Source organism: Megascapheus bottae, chromosome 1, assembly GCF_031878675.1.
Source record: "Megascapheus bottae isolate mThoBot1 chromosome 1, mThoBot2.hap1, whole genome shotgun sequence".
In the NCBI taxonomy this organism is placed as follows: domain Eukaryota; kingdom Metazoa; phylum Chordata; class Mammalia; order Rodentia; family Geomyidae; genus Megascapheus; species Megascapheus bottae.
Genome location: NC_143509.1, coordinates 76,745,573 through 76,755,657, shown reverse-complemented (window position 1 = coordinate 76,755,657; position 10,085 = coordinate 76,745,573). Strand labels below are relative to the sequence as shown.

The following is a 10,085-nucleotide window of genomic DNA, read 5'->3' as shown; positions in this document are numbered from 1 at the left end:
CCATGTGAATTTCCCAGTGGAAAAATGAAATCAGCACCAATGTTCTCAGTCCTCACTCATATATGTGATACTCATCAAAAGTATAGATATGTTACATTAGCAAGAGCATAAACATGGTGCTTTTTTAATCCATGGTCTTTGGGGGCAGTATTAGTAATTAAATATTTTCTTTAAGGAAGTAAGAATTCTAACATCTGCTGTTACTTTGTACTTGGATTTAGAAAAGGTTTAGCTGGGGGTAGAGAGAGACTACAGTTCAGTGTAAAAATAATGAAAATAATATCAAAACTACAATATTATCTGTAGTTATCAAGTTAACATATATATATGTAGTTATTAGATATATAGTTATCTAGATAAATTAAATATAATTAACTGTATAGTTAATTATAACTGGTATAGTCATCTAGTATATACTATTTATAATATATGAACACTTTATACTTTGCCCAATACTTTTTAATTTTTATAAGCAGTTATATTTTTATTGTTTGCAAATATTTTAAAATATATTTCATCAAAATATATTCAGAATATATCAATTTATATACAAATAGATAAGGGAAATTGCTCTATTTTAACTATTTTGAATTTGGAAACAAAGATCTGCGGTTGTAATTAATTCACATACGTTGATACCCTTTCACATGTCTTGGTCCCCATTACCCTCTCCCCACCCCCCCATCTTGGTTCCCCCCCTTCCCTATCCAATTTAAAATAACCAAATACAAATATATCCAATATATCAGATAACAAAGTAAGATACTGTAACAATATGATATAACCAAGGGACAGCAAAAGAGATGAGAGATAACATAGTACATTAAGGACAACAATCATTCATTATATGGCTTTTGTTTCAATATCCTGGAGGTCCTTTCAATTAGCTTCATACTATATGGCTTTATGTATCAAGGTTTCGCTTTATTGCAAATCTCTGCTAGTAGAGCCCAAGGTTTCTACTGATTATGACAAATGAGGGAAACCATTGAGACTAAGTTACGCTAAGATTCCACCTCACTCCCGTTAGAATGGTCAGGATCAGGAAAATTAATAACAACAGATTCTGGAGGGGATGTGGCCAGGAGGGATCACTACTACACTGTTGGTGGGAGTGCAAACTCGTTCAACCACTATGGAAAGCAGTATGGCAGTGCCTCAAAAGGCTAAACATAGAGCTTCCCTATGACCCAGCAATTCCACTACTTGGCATTTACCCAACCATCCAGAAACTAGGGCATACTAAATCCACTAGCACAACAATGTTCATTGCAGCATTATTCACCATAGCAAAGATATGGAACCAACCTAGATGTTCCTCAGTTGATGAGTGGATCAACAAGATGTGGTGTTTGTACACAATGGAATTCTATGCTGCTGTCAGAAAGAATGACATCACCCCATTTGTTAGGAAATGGAGAGACTTAGAAAAAAAATCATATTAAGAGAAGTAAGCCAGACTCATAGGAGTTATTTTGTACTGATATTTTCACTAGTAAAACACTTGGCTAAATTTTTATCCTAGCAATATTTATATTAATTGGGTAGGCAATAAGAAAGTTAACCTGTGAAATGTTAACCATGTTTTCAAACTATGTTTCACAGTGACACATCTCCACCTTGTCAGAGTTGTCCCAGTCAGTGTATAAAAGAAAATAAGAACAAACATATCAAATCCACACAGGTGTCATATATGTAAAAGAAGTTATTTTTATTTTTATTGTTCAGAACATAGTAAAGGTAAGGATACCTTCTTTTAAATATAGAGGTTTTACTGTTCACTTAAGGATGTAGGATGATTTACTATGTATCCTTATACTCATTGTCAAAACCTAGAGAAATTAATTATATTACATAAGTATAATCTCCAATGTCAGTATCCTAGAACTCTTAAGTTCTCAAAACAACAACAACAAAAACCATCTCATTTATTTAGCCTGATATATCTAACATTCTTTCTACTTTTCTAAAATTAATTAATTACATGAAAAGAATTATAATACCATTTGAATACTTGGTTGACATGTGGATTTACTCAGTATAGGAAGAAACAGCACAGAATCCTCTCTGACATCTTATCTCTTGTGACAGGCCATAGGTGGACATTTGGAAGAATGAGTGTCTGTAGCTCAACCTACTAGCTGGCTTTAAATCTTTATGAAACAGTAGATCATAATAGGTTGATGACAAAAGGGAAATTTTAATAATTGGTTGCTATATACATCCGTCCATGAAAATGTATTTCCCAAATGTGGGAGTAAAGCAGAGGTCTTTATGTTAAATATTGAAAGAAAAGCATTAAAAGCAGAAATGATTGTAGGTCTTTTAATGAACCATGTATTGTAGTTCACATTTATGAAATAAGGGAGTAAGTTTGTTCCCAATTCAAGAATCACCTTAAAAGGGAAAGTTTGTGCATTTAACCTTTACAGAAGTCATGTAATATACAGGGCATTTATTTTTAAAATATTTTGTGAAATATCAGATTTAAAGTTAAAATGGTGCAAAATGCCAAGCAGAAATATTAGGTTGAATGACTTAGCTCAATGACATTTTTCTTTCACATACTCACTAACGTAATGTACGTGTACTTGTAAAGCTATACATTAAAACTTCTAAACAAAACCAAAGTATGACAATGTAACTATAGAAATATTTATTTAATAAATCCCATGAATCCTTTGAGTAAATTATGAAGGTAGAATTACAAAATGAATAAATCAATCTCCCTAACAAGTATAAGTGAATCATATTTGAAATCACTGAGTTAAAAGAATAATTTTTCTTTTGAAATTTTCCTCAATATTTTAGCCCTGTTTCCTCACATAAAAATATACAATTTGATTTATTTGGTATTGACAGATATTCAAATCACTGTACAAAAATTATTAGGGATGTAGGAAGGGTGTTGATGCTTTTTCTGTGTATGTTGCTCTTGAGATGCTTTCAAATAGTGTGTGCATAAAGAGATTCTAAACTTTGGTACAATTATTTTCAGAGAAATGCATAAGGTATACTACTCAAGTGGAACATTAGATTGATCTCTATATCCCCTTCTGGCTGAATGTGAGGGAGGAAATACATACTCTACCAGGGGGTTTAAGACTAGAATTGGAGAAGCAGAGACAAGCAATTCTTTCTGGTGAAGCCAGTTCTGCATGGAAATGCCTTCAAAAGACCTTTTGATGAGCTGATTCTAGAGGAAGTAAATTATCATGAAAGAAGATAGACTATCTATGAAAGGGATGACACACAGGCATTTTGAAATCTCTGTAAACAGTCATTTGGGAGCAAATCATTTTGAATGTTTAAGCAAGCCATATATATATATTTTTTTTGGGGGGGGGGTCAGTCCTGGGCTTGAGCTCTACCACTTGAGCCTCAGCACCTTTCTGGCTTTTTTTTCTATGTATGTGGTACCGAGAAATCACACTCAAACCTGGGTCTTCATGCATGCTAGGCAAGCACTCTTCCACTAGGCCAAACCATCAGCCCCCAACCCTCAGCTTTTTACAATCCCATAAGAGTCCTCAAGTGAGAATTTAATTCTTCAGTGTACCCTAAGTTTTTATATACTCTTTGAGCTTTGGTGTATTTTTCTTTTTACATGAAGAAGGAACATTTCATGATCACCTCTATTTACATGAATATACTCATAAACTGCCATATTGACTTGAAAACCCTTGGTACAACTACCCAATAAGGTAATAACAGGTTGGCCGGGAGTTTGGCCTAATGGTAGAGTGCTTGCCTAGCATGCACGAAGACCCGGGTTCGATTCCTCAGTACCACATACATTGAAAAAAGCTGGCACTGAGGCTCAAGTGGTAGAGCTCTAGCCTTGAGAAAGTCCAAGGACAGTGCTCAGGCCCTGAGCCCAAGCCCAGGACTGGCAAAAAAACAACAACAACAACAAAAAAAACCAACAAAAAAAACCAGATAATAAAAGGTAAAATACAAAAATAAAATGTCTATTTTAATTTTATCTCTATTCTTTATCAAAATAATAATGGTAATAGTTAACCAACTGAAGTGAATATCTTTATTTTTAACATGAGTTCAATCATGTTCTACATGTGAAGATTTTATTTAATTTTAAACTATGGGTTGAAAAGGTAAAAAAAAGAAGTAGTTGAGATGTCACAATTTGTTTAATATATCCTAATGGAAGGAAGCATACTGGTAATTTTTTCCCCTGGGAGCTTATAGGCTTGAGTATTATAGGAGGAAGAACTTACTTCTCTCTTTTCTTAATTGGACCTAGTTCAAATTCACTAAAAATATTAATAGTCAAATATACGTGCATTTTTCTCTTATTTCTTTTATGTATGTTTACTATTAGAAATGTATCTGTTTGAATTCTTTCAATTGTACTTTCTCCTCTTTTCCTCTGTTTCCCTTCCCCTGTCCCTAGTATTTGAAAGGACATATGAATAGACTATGAATTGTCTTCTTTTACCAGTTCGTGGAATAGATATTTAGAAGTAATGGCAAATGTAAAAATGTTTATTAATCCAGTAAATTTTTGAGATTGAAAATAGAACCTAAGAAGGAAAATTAAATTATGTGCTCAAAGAAATGCTAAGAACGTGAAACAAAGCTTATGTGTATATGAAGATTTCCAGAAAAGGGAAGTGTGTGGGAAGACAGAACATGCTGTGTTCAAAGACTTGGAAAGTAAAATGCACACATGGGGAGCAGAGTTGGAGGGTGAGTTGATATGATGACATTTGGAAAAGTTAGGTAACAGTGAGATCAAATGTGACCTTCATCATTATTTTATGAAGACTGCATTCCATTCTTGATGTTATTGGAAGTCAATGAAATGTGTTAAGCACCAATGTGATGTGATTTATTGAACAGTAATTTAAAAAGCACTTTAAATACTGTGGAGAGACATCATGGGGATAATCAAAATATTTTTAAAGAAAGGTATTACAGACCATAAAGAAGTAGAAATGCTTAAGATATATTGTAACAATTATATTGAGATGCAGTTTGCATTGATTACAGGTTCCAGGGGAAAATGTGCAGTTCAGTTGTTTTTAGTATATTTATTGTTATGTGAAACTATGTATCACCAGGCACAATTTAGGATTTCTTTTTCAGCATCCTTAAATGAACAACTTATCTGTTAACTTGTGCCTCCCTAGGTTATTACTAGCTCAGTGACTGGGAGTATTTATACTGTAACCCTGTTCCTCGAAAAGCACAGTGAACTTTGTACATCACTCGAATCTTAAAAACTGGCCTGCTGTGACCAGTTTATTTCAGTTAGTGAAACCTTTTCCAAGTTCCATTGTATCAAATATCATATTTCATATCTGAATAGTTTTCTATTGGATGTTATATATTTTGTTCATTCATTGATAGGCATTGGCCTGTTTAAACTTTTTATTTATCTATTAGGAACAAGTTAATTTTATATACTTTTCAAATCTTTTTTTTTTCTGATGTATCTTACATCTGGCCTGTCACAGGAAACTGGTCATGCCTGTTTTACTTTTTTATATGCATCATATTTGCTATTTTCTTTGTAAGTCCCTCTTCAGATTTACATAAAACAATATACATACTGAAACAGAAAGAGGAAAAGAGGTCTCTTTTTTCTATACCTTGGAGTTTGTTTCAGTATGTGTAGTATTTTAGATTAATTTGAAGAGACATTTAGGCCTTGAGCCTTTGTGCTTCTCTCCTAAGGGTATTATTTTGGGGGCTCACTGTGTGTGGGTATCAAGGATCCTGTATAATTTGGCATAACCTAGTATATTTTAGATGTAATTTTCGCATATCAGAGTAAACATGCCCCATTTGTGTCTGTGAGCTTGGCTTACCTCATGATTTGTTCTAGTTCCATCCATTTCCCTGAAAATTTCATTATTTTATTCTTTTAATATCTGTGCAAAATCCCCTTGTGTATAGTTGCCACATATTTTGGATCAACTTGTGTATTGTGGGGCATCTGGACTGTTTCCATACTTTGGCTATTGTGAACGGTGCAGCAACTAACACGGTTATGCAGATGTCTTTATCATATTCCAGCTTACGATTTTCAGGGTGCATGCCCAGAAATTTTATGGCTAGGTCTTAGGGAAAATCTAGATTTAGTTTTATGAGGGACTTCAGTTCAGTGTTTGATAATTTAGGCTTCAGGTAGAATTTCCTGAGTGGTTTAATTCTGTCTTAATAACTAGGTGGCATACACAGTTTAGCTTGGTCTTGCAAAACTTCCACATATTTCAACTCCAAATTTTGATTTTCCTACCTCATTTATTTGCATAGAAATTAAGTTTGCACCTAAAAGCCTGATTCTCACTTTGCTATAGCAATAGCCTATCACAGACCCCATCCCTGAGAACATTGCCTCCTCTTGGTGCCAGTGGTTAGTGCCTGTAATCCCTTGTTACCCAGGAGGCTGACATTGGAGGACTGTGGTTCAAAGCTAGCTAGGGAAGGAAAATCAATAAAATTCTTATCTCCAATTAACTACCAGAAAGCTGTAAATGGTGCTGTGGCTCAAGTGGAGGAACATTAGCCTTGAGCCCAAAGTAAGAAAGAAGCAAACAAACAAAAAACATTATGGAGACTTCCAAGAACCTAAGTTCGAGAAAGAAGAGGAAGAGGAACAGGAGGAGGAGGAGGAGGAAGAGGAGGAGGAGGAGGAGGAAGAGGAGGAGGAGGAGGAGGAGGAGGAGGAGGAGGAGGAGGAGGAGGAGAAGGAGAAAGAAGAAGGAGGAAGAAGAAGAAGAAGAAGAAGAAGAAGAAGAAGAAGAAGAAGAAGAAGAAGAAGAAGAAGAAGAAGAAGAAGAAGAAAAAGAAAAAGAAAAAGAAGAAGAAGAAGGAATAATAATAATGGGAGGAGAAAGATGAGGAATTTTTAAAAGAGTAGATGAATAAAATAAATTTGTAATTCCCCAAAGATAAGCTCTAAATTTTTAGAGCTTATTAGATTAGTTAGACAGAAAGAAAAGCAGTACCAATTTTTACCTTTACTTTGTTCCATGCCCCCCCTAAAAAAAAAAAGCCAAAGCAGCAACCTAGCAGAAGAAACAGACATTTCTATCTATCAAAGTACAAAGGATTTTTCAATCAACATGATAGGAGACAATATAAAATAAAAAAAATAGATTCCAAAAATAATGAAATCTTTTAAAAGTTTCTGTAGGTGTCTTTGAAAATGAAATATTTCTATACCATTAGCCTAAGATTGGCCAAGATATTTTAGAAGGAAGAAATTATTAATAATATGGAAAGAATAATGAATGACACGTGATGCACCCACATCCATTTCCCTGATTAATTTAGAGGTAATTTACTCATATAATTATATCATGTTAATGAACATCTATTACAACAACGGCCAATTCAATCACAATCTAAAAGGTAATAAAAGGCTTTAAACAAATCTCAGTGAAACAACTCTAGTTTTCAGTTTCTTGTAAACAACTCAGAAATACTTTCCCCATTTTTGCCAATATCAACTATGGTTAAATGCTTCTCATGTTATTGTCTCATGAATTTACAAAGAGCTATTAACCAGCATAAAATAACTGAATTCACCATCTCTGTAGTCCTAATCTAACAAAAAGCATCTTTCCCTTTGCCTATTTATGAGGTACTTCGCAAGACTTGTATTAAGCTAGAAAAAATAAAAGTAATTTCCCTTCATAGGACTTCTATGGTTATGATTATAATTTTTCATTGTTCTAAACAACTTTAATAATAATAGAAGCACATCAATAAGAATGAAAGTTTTTCACAACCTTGGTAACAGCTACATACACATTTTACATTCTAACAAAGGATTTTTTCATCTCTTACACTACAATTTGATTCATATGAAGTTTCATCAAGTCTCACATAATTATTGCCAATAATTTTAATTGAAGTATAGATTATTTTTAATTTACTATGCCTGCATTTTACTAGGACATGTTCAAATATCCAATACCCAGATAAACATAACACCTGAATAATGACATTATTTTCTAGATTAACAAGTACTCTTTCATTTAGAATTAACCATACTTTCTACACTTTCCTCAAAATTGCTTCAATTATGCATTTTTGGGAAAATATTTGAGTCTAATAAGAAAAATTTAACATAAAGTTATCTTTTACTCTTAACTTTATTTTCAATTAATAAACAATCAAAATATTTTCTGTAATTTTGAGAAGTATAATTTAACAATATAGATGAATAATGAATAGTCATAAAAATATTGGTACCTAGCCAGGTACTGGTGGTTCATGCTCAGAATCAAGCTATCCAAGAGTCTGAGATCTGAGGAGTTCATTTTGAAGCTAGTCTGGGCAGGAAAGTTCATGAGATACTTTTCTCTAATTAATCACTCAAAATCAGAGTGCTTTCCTCAAGGAAAAGAGCAGAAACACTGCCCAAGCCCTGAGTTTAAGCTCCAGAATCAGCCCCACAACAAATAAAATGATCAGGAAATTGACAGCAGTATCGAGAGATAGACATAATAATATACTCATACACATACATATATGTATATGTACACAGATAATATATTACAATTAATGTGTAAATGGAACTATATAATTCACAGATTAACGAAGATAGATTTTTTTCAATGCTTTTGTTCTGTGAATTTTTCAGTGCACCACGATATCTGAAGTAGGGGGATACACAGAAGTAGGGGGAAAGAGAAATGTGGAACCTGGAGGGATTAAAAAAAAAAAAGGCCAGGATTCATGTTGGATCTTCTAAGTCAAGTAAGACACTGGCAAATATCTTAAGAACAAAAATAAACAGAAGACTTTTATTGTAATAGTTCATATGCTTATTCACAATTTAATGTATCAACACACACACACACACACACACACACACACACACACACACACACACACACACACACACATATATATATATTGCCAGTCCTATGCCTTGAACTCAAGACCTGAGCACTGTCCTTGGGCTTTCTCAAGGCTCTACCACTTGAGCCACAGCACCATTTCTGAGTTTTTTCTATGTATGTGGTACCGAGGAATCAAACCTGGGTCTTTGTGCATGCTAATGCAAGCACTCTACCATTGGCTAAACTCTCAGACCAGACAATACATTCATTTTAACACTAGTTAAATAAATATATAGTTTTGGAAGACAGATTCTTTATAAATAACCATTTACCATAGCAATACTATTTGATTCTGACTACAAAATATTTTATCATTATTTGTACCTAATTTAAAATTTCTCAGTATTTATCTGTATATGCAAATGTGTTCATATATGTGTGAATGCTTTTTCCTTTACATCAGCCTAACAAATAAATTACCATTAGTTTATTTTTGTGATATGATCATTTTCTCTTTTTGTAATTTAATTTTATTGTCAAGATGAGGTCACAGTTTACATACATAAGGTAATGAATACATTTCTTGTCGAACATTGTTACCCCCCTTCTTTTTCTCTCAGTTTTCTGTATCCAAACTCCTCTTCCTTAAGTTGTAAAGTTCATTTCTGATATATTGTCTTTTGAGTCTCTCTATTGCATTGGTTCACCATTAGTCCTTTTTCTGACTATTTTGTTGTTCCCTTTCCCTTCCCTAATTCAGATAAAAGTATCTACAAGATACAGCACACCTCAATCAAATACAGCGACAACCATGGATAAACTAAAGGAAAAAGAAAAAGGAAAAGGAAATAACTTCATGCAGAACATTATAAATCACAACAGCTAAGAAAAACTTCTTGTTAATCACAACAGCTAAGAAAAACTTCTTGTTTCCCTATCTTGGAGTTCATTTCTCTTTGAATCATCTTATAAGGTCATATGTTCACAAGTATTAAGCTAATGTGACCCTCTTCTAGGACTATCATAGACATATACTAATTATTTCAATTGAGGGAAACCATGGAGCCTATATTTCTTTGGGTCTGGCTTACTTTATTAATATGATTTTTTCCAAGTCATCAAATCAATCCAGATGGCCTTCAGTAGATGAATGGAAAATGTGATACATATACATAATGGAATTCTATACTGCCATGAATTTTTGATTACAGAATGTTTTTCAGTTTCCATTACCTTTCCTGAAATTTGATTACATTCTTGTGG

At 33.4% G+C, this 10,085-nt stretch overlaps 1 long non-coding RNA gene across 1 annotated transcript; it reads left to right on the top strand.

The window, feature by feature from the left end:
- Positions 1 to 1,430: 1,430 nt before the first annotated feature.
- LOC150069496 (uncharacterized) lies at positions 1,431 to 9,726 on the top strand. Its single transcript, XR_016535517.1, has 3 exons — positions 1,431 to 1,450; positions 1,606 to 1,740; positions 9,583 to 9,726. It is a non-coding gene; the product is annotated as an uncharacterized LOC150069496 (long non-coding RNA).
- Positions 9,727 to 10,085: the final 359 nt, after the last annotated feature.